Source organism: Myxocyprinus asiaticus, chromosome 3 (genome assembly GCF_019703515.2).
Source record: "Myxocyprinus asiaticus isolate MX2 ecotype Aquarium Trade chromosome 3, UBuf_Myxa_2, whole genome shotgun sequence".
NCBI lineage: Eukaryota > Metazoa > Chordata > Actinopteri > Cypriniformes > Catostomidae > Myxocyprinus > Myxocyprinus asiaticus.
Genome location: NC_059346.1, coordinates 7,927,379 through 7,937,495, shown reverse-complemented (window position 1 = coordinate 7,937,495; position 10,117 = coordinate 7,927,379). Strand labels below are relative to the sequence as shown.

The window sequence follows — 10,117 nt, the reverse complement described above, 5'->3', positions numbered from 1 at the left end:
TCCTTCGCAAATGGTGCCAATAAAGCACAAATATGTGCGAGAGCTACTCTTTCATGTTCTTTTTACATGTATCAAGAATAAACTGCGTCTGTGAATGAATTTCGTTATCTTAATTTTAAGATGCATTTTTGGCAATCTATTTGAAATGGGACAACGCTAAGGGCAAATGAAACGGACAGTTTTTCGCTGGTTCCATGCAGATATCAAGGGAAGAAGCATACGATCTGACATTTTAAAAAAGCAAATGCATGAACATATACAATAGGGACACAGATACGAGCAGCATAGACACTAGAAGCTCAATTACAGGTACTGCACTAAAATAACTCAGAATTCTGCACTAAATGTCATTTTTGGGAATATTAAAAGAAACTTTGCGCCTGTATTTAGCGGTTTTCTAACTCGTCTTTTACTTTTTTGCACTTTATTATCATTCAGTAAAACACAGATGTAATGATTGATGTATGCCCTCATGAAACGTCTCGGTTACTGTCGTAACCTCCGTTCCCTGATGGAGGAAACGAGATGTTGTGTCGATGTAGTGACACTAGGTGTCACCCATGGGAGCTCCCAAACACCTCAGATCTTTGAAGGCCAATGAGAATTGGCGAGTGGAATTTGCATGGCACTCCCCCGGACATACGGGTATAAAAGGAGCTGGCTCGCAACCACTCATTCAGGTTTTGTGCTGAGGAGCCGCGGCCTTTTCTCTCCTTTCAGACCACATCCTGCCCGGAGGGGAGGTAACATGTGGCAAGCACGTCATGTGGGCTCAGAGCCGCACATGGAAGAGGTGCGGTGGTAGGTCCTGCCTGAAAGGGGAGGAGCTCTACAAACACTGTGACCGGGACAGAGAGGGCTCTGTCGAAGGGAGATCCAGGTCTGCTGACAGGGAGACCGTACTGCGGAAAATGCATCACAGGGGGTTACCGGAGTAACCAGCACCTATGGAGCATCTACCTCAGTAAGAGCAAATTAGCACACGTACTGGTTCCGGCTGTGAATTTCTCCACTGAATTCATGAGCCACAGGGCTAGGGAGGAAGGACATCCAGGGTTCACAGGTTCGTGAACTCGCATGGGAAAAGAAGCGCACATCTACGCCTCTTTGGAGGGGAAAGGCGCTATATGCAAGCGATACACCTGGCCAGCTGTCCGTTTTCCCGAACTTACCTGTTCGTACCTGACAGAACACGGGACGAAACCGGCTCAACCCGAAGATTGTAAAATCTTGCAAAGGTATTGGGTGTCGCCCAGCCCGCTGCCCTGCAGATGTCTGCTAGAGAGGTGCCATGGGCCAGTACCCATGAGGATGCCAGACTCCTTGTGGAGTATGCTCATATTCCCGAAGGGGCGGGCACGGCCTGGGCCTGGTATGCCATAGCGATGGCTTCCAGGATCCAGTGGGCAAGCCTCTGTTTGGAGACTGCTTTCCCTTTCCGCTGTCCGCCAAAGCAGACAAACAGCTGCTCAGAGCGTCTAAAGCTCTGTGTGCGATCCAAGTAGATGCGCAAAGTATGCACCGGACACAGCAACGACAGGGCTGGGTCTGCCTCCTCCTGGGGCAGCACTTGCAGGTTCACCACCTGATCCCTGAAGGGGGTTGTGGGAACCTTGGGCACCTAGCCCGGCCGGGGTCTCAGGATTATGTGAGAGTCACCCTGACCGAACTCCAGGCAGGTATCGCTGACAGAGAACACTTGCCATGATGGTGACCTGATCCTCGTCCTCCCTGACCTTGCACAGGGTCTGAGCAAGTAGGCTCACTGGGGGGAACACATACTTGCGCAGCCCCTGGGGCCAGCTGTGTGCCAGCGCGTCTGGGCCAAGGAGGGCCAATGTCAGAAAATTCCAGAGCAGGCAGTGGGAGGTTTCTCGGGAGGTAAATAGGTCTACTTGTGCTTTGCCGAACCGACTCCAAATCAGCTGGACCACCTGGGGAGTCTCCACTCTCCCTTGAGCATCACCTGCCGCAACAGCAAGTCCGCTGTGGCATTGAGGTTTCCCAGGATGTGAGTGGCTTGCAGCAACCTCAGTCACCGCTGACTACACAGGAGGAGACAGCGGGCAAGTTGAGACATGCGACGTGAGTGTAAGTTGCCTTGCCGATTTATATACGCTACTGTTGCTGTGTTGTCCGTCTGGACCAACACATGCTTGCCCCGGATCAACGGCAAAAGCCTCCACAGGGTAAGCAATACTGCCAGCAACTCAAGGCAGTTGATGTGCCAACACAGTCGCGGTCCTGTCCAGGAGCCAGCGGCTACGTGCCCGTTGCACACAGCGCCCCAGCCTCGCTTGGAGGTGTCTGTTGTAATGACAACGTGCCTGGACACTTACTGTAGGGGAACTCCTGCCCATAGAAATGCAAGGTCTGTCCAAGGGCTGAACAAGTGGCGGCAGATCGGCATGATGGCGTGATGTGTGCTGTGGCGCCATGCCCATCTCGGGACTTGAGTCTGAAGCCAGTGCTGAAGTGGTCTCATAAGCATCAACCCTAGTGGCTGAGCACGAGGTCCCTGTGTGCGCATAGCAACTCTCGAGAGTGAGCTAGAATCAGCCAGTAATCGAGGAAGTTGAGTATGCGGACACCCACTTCTCTTAACCCTCTGGGGTTGACGGACGCGCCGGCTCGTCCTGCTGGATTTTTTCTGCATAACAGCGGAAACAACTTAAAATACTCCACCATTTTTGGGTATACAGATAAGTGTAAGACATCATTAGAAACTATAAAGAGTCTACTTTTATTTGTGCACACTCACAATAACAACAAAGCCTTGTGCATTTGTAAAATAAAGAAAATAAACAGGGTGCGCTTTCAGCCGTCTCTGTCTCCGCGAGCATCTTTCTGAAATACGTCACAAAAATGAACTGAAACTCTGCGAATATTTACCACACAAACATGAAACATATGTCAAAAGAAAGCGTAAAATGTCTACTTTTAAATAAAACAAATTTAAAACAAATATTCTCCTGCAATATAATCTATATGAAACAAAGCGATGTACAGTTTCTCCTGGCTCAGCTAATTATCGCTAATGTGATCCCACCGACCAACAGAGCATGCTATTCATACGGTAATGTGCTGAGGTGATCAATGCAAATGGTAAACGCCCCCAACAATGCCTTAAAAAACATCAAGTTCATTCATTCACTTTCCTGCACGTTTGGAAGATGGCACGCTACACAGGTGATGAAGCTCTACAGATGGTCCTGGATAGTGACGAAGAGTTCACATTTTCCTCAGAAGAAGAGCAGGTTGAAGAGCGACTTGATCCAGCCGAGGATACAATTCCGGATGAGTAAGTCATTTAGGTTGACATGCTATTTTATATAAACATGTACATATTTTACTAGTTGGACTATTTCTAGACTTGCCAGCCAGGATTCAGAGTATTGACATTTGAAATATGTCCTAATAGGCAAGTTTTAGTTAAATTTATATGTTGTTTCGGCTAAAGCAGGTATTTAAATTGTATGCTGTATGATATAAATATGATATGTAATATGATATAAAAATAATATGAATGTTTAGATTATATTTTAACTAGTGTTTATGCTGCCTCATTATCATCAACGAAGCTTGTTCTTGCAAATATCTGTTCGGGTGTAAATTTGTAAAATGTGCTGTAAATATGCCCATATTAGAAAATCATCATATTAGAATGATTTCTGAAGGATCATGTGACACTGAAGACTGCAGTAATTCTGCTTTGATCACAGGAATAAACTGCATTTGACAATATATTCAAATAGAAATTAGTTATTTAAATTGTAAAAATATTTCACAATATCACTGTTTTTGCTGTATTTTGGATCAAATAAATGCAGCCTTGGTGAGCAGAAGAGACTTCTTTTAAAAACATTAAAACATCTTACAGATCTACAAACTTTTAAATGGTAGTGTAGGTCTAAAATTTTTAAGTAAAGTCTTTATGTAAAGAAAATGTATAGTCAGATAATACATTCAATCATTAAGTCTCCTCACATTCATTCTCTCTCAGGGGAGGGGTCTTTGTCTCCTCAGGTGTGAATCGAAATGAAGCGGACACCGCTGAACCGGGGCAGGCGCCTGGCGAACTGAATCACGTAGCCGAGTCGGATGGTCCTGGCCAACCATCGCGATGGGTTGGAAAGCGCTAGCCACGCATCCAAGCTCCGGGCGAGGGGCACTAAGGGGCGATCGCATTTAACTTTCCTGTGGCTGGGGCCTCTTGGTGGGAAGGAGCAGGGGATGCCACGTCGAGGAGCCTTGCTTCGTCTCAAACTCGTGGCTGCACTGAGGGGACCCTTGAAGCACTGACCTTGCTCCATGTACCCGGTGTCGGGGGGGTTGGCGACGGGGGATGAAGGACTTTTTGACCATCCTCGTAGTCAGTCACAACCACCTGGCCGTGGGTGTGAGTGTGGTGCGACCGGACATGCGTTCGCGGCGTCTAAGTCGCAGGTGCTCAGTGCTCGGTTGTCATGATAATGGTGGTCGTAAACACTGGCTATGTGACCCAGGGAGTGAGGAAACTGCTCTTTTGAAAATGTGGGTACCGCAGCCCATTCAGGGTGCAACAAACATAAAAGATAAGGAAACCAAGGATTTACCTCCCAGCCCTCCACCAGGGGATGGTGCGGTCTGGATACCAGCTCTGGGTTTGCAGCAGACATCTCGCTCCCTGGGTCGTCTGTCTCAGGGGCTCTTAGGAGCCTTCTGGTTCCTCGTGCTGGCCCTTGAGGCAGGGGGGTCAGCTTGCTCTACGCTGGGGCCGAGAACTGGGCTCGGGCTGAGGCAGAACCGCCTGGGCTTTCGCCACCGCAGGGGGACGCCCTCTGCGAGCAGACGGATACAGGATCTTGAGCCACGCCGGGGCAAGATGTGTTGTATAGCCTCCGTCTGCTTCCTCACCACCGAGAACTGCTGGGCGAAGTCCTCGACGGTGTCGCCGAATAGGCCGATCTGGGAGATGGGGGCGTTGAGAAAGCGAACCATGTCCGCGTCCCTCATCTTGACCAGATTCAGCCACAGGCTGTGAGCGGTGCCCCAAACCCAGGAACCAATCATCTAGCCACGAGGGCTCAGGGAAGGGTGGAAGGTTCACTACAACCCGACACACGCGGCGGCCCGGGAAAGCATGGCGGTCATCTCGGCATCAGCCTCAGACTGGGCGGGCAGCCCAGTTGAGTCCTCTGTGTCTGACATCACCAGTACGCTCTCCGATGCAGCGATCGAGTACTCATCCCTCTCCGGAGCTCCGAAAGGGACACTAAGCTGGCCCTGGGGTGAGCTGGTCTCCTCTCGGAACTCACCGGGGGCAAACGAGCATGCTGGGGAATGGGAGGTCCGCGGGGATTTACCCGGCGGAGCCACGACCATTAAAGCCCCCAAATCGCCTCCAGCGCCAGCCGGACCGGCCTTGTACCTGGAGGTAAAAGGCGAGGCGTAAGAGGTGGCTAGAGTGGCTTTCCCCCAGAAGAAGGAAAGCCGTGTTCGCAATGTTGCCATGGTCATATCTCGCATTGAGAACATGAACCATCCATGAATGCTGCCTCAGTGTGATCGCTGCCCAGACACGTGAGGCAGCGCCCGTGGCCGTCAGAAGCGGAGAGATAGCGACTGCATCCAGGAATCACACAAAGACAGAAAGGCATCTTTATAAAGATGCGTCTTTAAAAAGACGTTCAACGTCAATGTGTGTGCTCTAATAGAGAAAATATACTTTTTTTTTCTTTTTTTTTGCAGGAATATACACACTTTTAGTGCTGTCGAAGCACCCAGGGGCAAAATCTGCACTCGTTATGCAGAAGGAGAGAAAGCCACTGGAAATGTGGCGTATATCCAACAGCATACGCTTCTTAAGAGGTGAATGGAACAGCAGTAGTATTCAGCTCGCTGATAGTACAACCGCTCGGCTCCGAAGAAAAAATCTGAATGAGTGGTTGTGAACCAGCTCCTTTTATACCCATATGTCTGGGGGAGTGGCATGCAAATTCAACTCGCCAATTCTCATTGGCCTTTTCTCAAAGATCTGAGGTGTTTGGGGCTCCCAAGGGCGACCCCTAGTGTCACTACATCGACACAACGTCGAGTGAGTGACAGAAGGGGAATCAAAGATTTTCTCCTCGAAATCTGAACACAAGTGGTGAAAAGAAACGACCAGGTGTAACGGTGATGTCTCACTTGTACAATTGTGATCAGATCACCCAAAACTTATCTTAATACCAGGTGTACACATGGTCTCAGTCAGAGACGAATGGTCATGTATAACTATTTTTGTGTATAACTATTTTTTATTTTTTATTATTATCTATGTCTTGCTGCTGTTTTTGTATTGTTTTTGTATTGTTGTACACTGGAAGCTCCTGTCACCATGACAAATTCCTTGTATGCATAAGCATACTTGGCAATAAAGCTGATTCTGATTCTGATGTAGTTGATACATTATAGTCCTGAAGTGTTCGCACCAGCACAACGAAAAAAAACGGACTGTGAGTTGCAGGACGCCGACTGCAAGTTACACTTTCTTCTATGGTAAAAGTGTGGAGGTTGTTATCTCTGTATAGAAGATCTCTGATATTATGTTCTAATGTGCTCGTCAGTTCTTGTCCTAAGGTAAGACTGTAAAATCAACAAGGGAAACAGGAAACAAGGGCAGAACTTCAAAATAAAAGACTCAAAAAACATAGAGTCCTCTTTACTGGATACTAGGGAATGTCCTGTTTTTGACAAGTAACCACGGATTGGCGCAATGTGCTCTCAGAAACTGAATCCAGTTGGTTTTGAGCCCAAAATACAACTCCTTTTTCACTGTACATCTTGAAACAAGTCTCCTTGGCAATCATGATTTCAAGCTCGATTACACTTCCTACAGTGCCATCTAGCGCTCAGCACATGGTAAAGCACTAGGAAGTGTAATCGAGCTTGAAATCATGATTGTGCCTAGAGACTGAAATGACAGGATGTACAGTGAAAAAGGAGTTATATTTTGGTCTTTTCTCACCCAAAACCAACTGGCTCTCTTCAGAAGACATTGATTAAACCACTGGAGTCTTATGGATACTTGTATGGAGCTTCAAAGTCCTGGTCACATTCACTTGCATTGTATGGACCTACAGAGCTGAGATATTCTTCTAAAAAATCTTTGTTTGTGTTCAGCAGAAGAAAGAAAGTCATACACATCTGGGATAGCATGAGGGTGAGTAAATTTCACTGTCCCTTTAAGTGTTACCTGAATGTCTTTTGTACTAATAACTTATATAATTTATTTTTATAAATAGGTTTATTGAAACACAGTTCCTCATGTCACAAGAAATGAGAGTCTAAATAAGTTATCTTATTCTCCCCAAGAGAAAGATGGTCTTATGGTCCTCCTGTATGAGAGTTCATTCTGATGAGTCATTCTCTCAGTGTTCTTTGCACCAATGATGATATGTGAGGGCAACAGTCTCAGAGCTCCACTATGTGGTCATAAGATATATTGCACACTTTTTTAAACATTTGTTTGGTCATATTAATATTAATATGAAGTTATTTAACCTTATATAATATAATATAATATAATATAATATAATATAATATAATAAGGGGGAAAAGTAAGGGCATTAAATGCATTAATTATAGTAGTCATTCAACAAAGCCACAGTTTAGACATCATACAAAAATATTTGATCACATCATTATAGAATTGACATATATTGACCCATCACAATCAAGTATTCCAGAGAGCCCTTTAATAGTATTATATTATATTATATTATATTATATTATATTATATTATATTATATTATATTATATTATGACAGTTCTCATGTTAGAAGTTCTTTGTACAAAGCTAGGTAAGGGAAAACAAGTTTATTTACAGTATAGAGCACATTTCATATAGCCTATAATGGTCATTCAAAGTGCTTTACATAGGCATAATAAAGAAGCTTTTAAAAATAGAAATGCATTATTAAATAAAAACATAAAAGTCTAGTCAAAATAATTTAAAAACATAAAAAAAAATACAGAAAGAAAAAATAAGTAAATGTTTAATTTAGAAATGATTCAAATGAATAACAAGTATAGAAGATGTATAAATAAAATTACATGAATTGAATTAAAATACATCTACTTATTAAAGTTTTGTAGTTTTTCCACATAACAGTACCCTTTGCAGGATTTAAAACTACAACCTTTTGATTTGCAACCCAGATCTTTAACCATCAGTTACATGATGTATCAGTGTGGTGGGATGTCCTTTATAGGCAGCACACTCCTGCCCCCATATGGCAATGCAAACAGATGCAGAGCATCTTCGGTATGGAGACTCTGGACAGGGCCAAACTGTCTCATGTGAAACTGCAGAGCAAGTTTACGAGTCATGACCAGCAGGGCGAGAAACGATGCCAGCAGCTCATCCAGGAGGAAGGCCATGTAGAGAGAGTGAACGGCCCACTCAAGAGGAAGAATGATGATGTACTTGATCAGTAATGAAGAAGAGGAGAATAGGCAGCTGGAAGAGGAAGGAGATAAGCCAGAATCCAATATATATATATATATATATATATATATATATATATATATATATATATATATATATATATATATATATATATATATATATATATATATATATATATATATATATATATATATATATATATATATATATATATATATATATATATATATATATATATATATATATATATATATATATATTTTTTTTTTTTTATTGTATTTTTTTTTTTTTACTTTCTTGGAGCTTGACAGCCATGCTCATTATGAACTGTCATGTATGGAAAAGAAGTATGTGTACATTCTTATCATTTTCTCCTTTTGCGTTTCAGGGAAGATGTTTCTTTTTTGGGTGAACTATTACTTAGTTACTTTATTACTTACATCCTAATATAAATATATATGAAAATATATAAATCCAGCTATAACGAAATTGTTTACTTAATGAAGGTAAATTATGTATTAATATTTTTACTAGTATATATTGTTATAATATTTGAAAACGTTTTTTTGTAAATTATTATAGCATAATAATATAACATTTAGAATTTTGGTTTTTACATAGTTTAAAATGTCTAATTTTCTAATTCTGATGTCTAATTCTACTGCAAGAGGAAGACATAAAATATGAAGCAGTTAGCATTACCAAAGGGTGAGTAAATGTAGCATTTATTCTAAAGATTAACTATAGGCCATAACCAATATTCTAATGAATGATTTATACAGTAAAGTTTATTTTGTATTACCTTCTCTTTGAGGTTCCCCACGTAACCAACACTTGCAACACTCTAGACAGGGTGTAAAATACTTTGCATTGGCTTGGCTAGATGCCTTACCTTCATTATCCTGATATGGATCCCTTAAGTCTCCACTGTCTCTCGTCCTGTTATTTATAAACACTGACCTGCTTATATTAGCCAGACCCACTCTCAGATTCTGAGGAATGGGTGTGTAAAACACAGGCATGGCAGACTACATTAAACACTCAAACACTCCGTCACGCAGCCTCCCTTTGGTTTGTGCAGTTTGAGATTAATTGGAGCCATCCAAGAGCTAACCAGATTAAATCCAATGAAACATATGGAATCTGACAGCAGATTAAGGCTTTCACTCTAAAAATTGACCATGGTAACCACCATACTTACAGTTATTGCTGCTTATAAAAATGTAATTAAATAATTACTAGAATCAATCAATACTATATAAATTGATAATAATATATTTGAATATAATTTTATAATGTAACTAATGATAATATATAATATGAATATTATTGAATATAAAAACAAACATGTACATGGTTATTTATTCATTTATTTTTTTAATTTTAATATTTTATTTATTCATTTAATATTATTACGTATGTATTTACTGCTATAATAAATAAAATAAAATGGATGTTAATGTTAAATTATTGCTTATAAATACATTAATAATTAATTAGTTCTTAATAATTATTTAATCATTACTTTTTCATTATTATTTATGTATTTAATGCTTGAATACAATATAATAGTTTTACATTGATATCCTCGGCTGAATTAACTATGATATTTTGGCAGCAACTAAGGTAATCATGGTAAATTTTTGTCAGTTCTACTCAATTAGTATTTCTTTTTGACAGCTAATT

The 10,117-nt window shown here is 42.0% G+C and overlaps 1 pseudogene; it reads right to left on the bottom strand.

Annotated features, from left to right (window-relative positions):
• Positions 1–8,120: 8,120 nt before the first annotated feature.
• Positions 8,121–9,453, bottom strand: LOC127430623 (transmembrane protein 17A-like; annotated as a pseudogene).
• Positions 9,454–10,117: the final 664 nt, after the last annotated feature.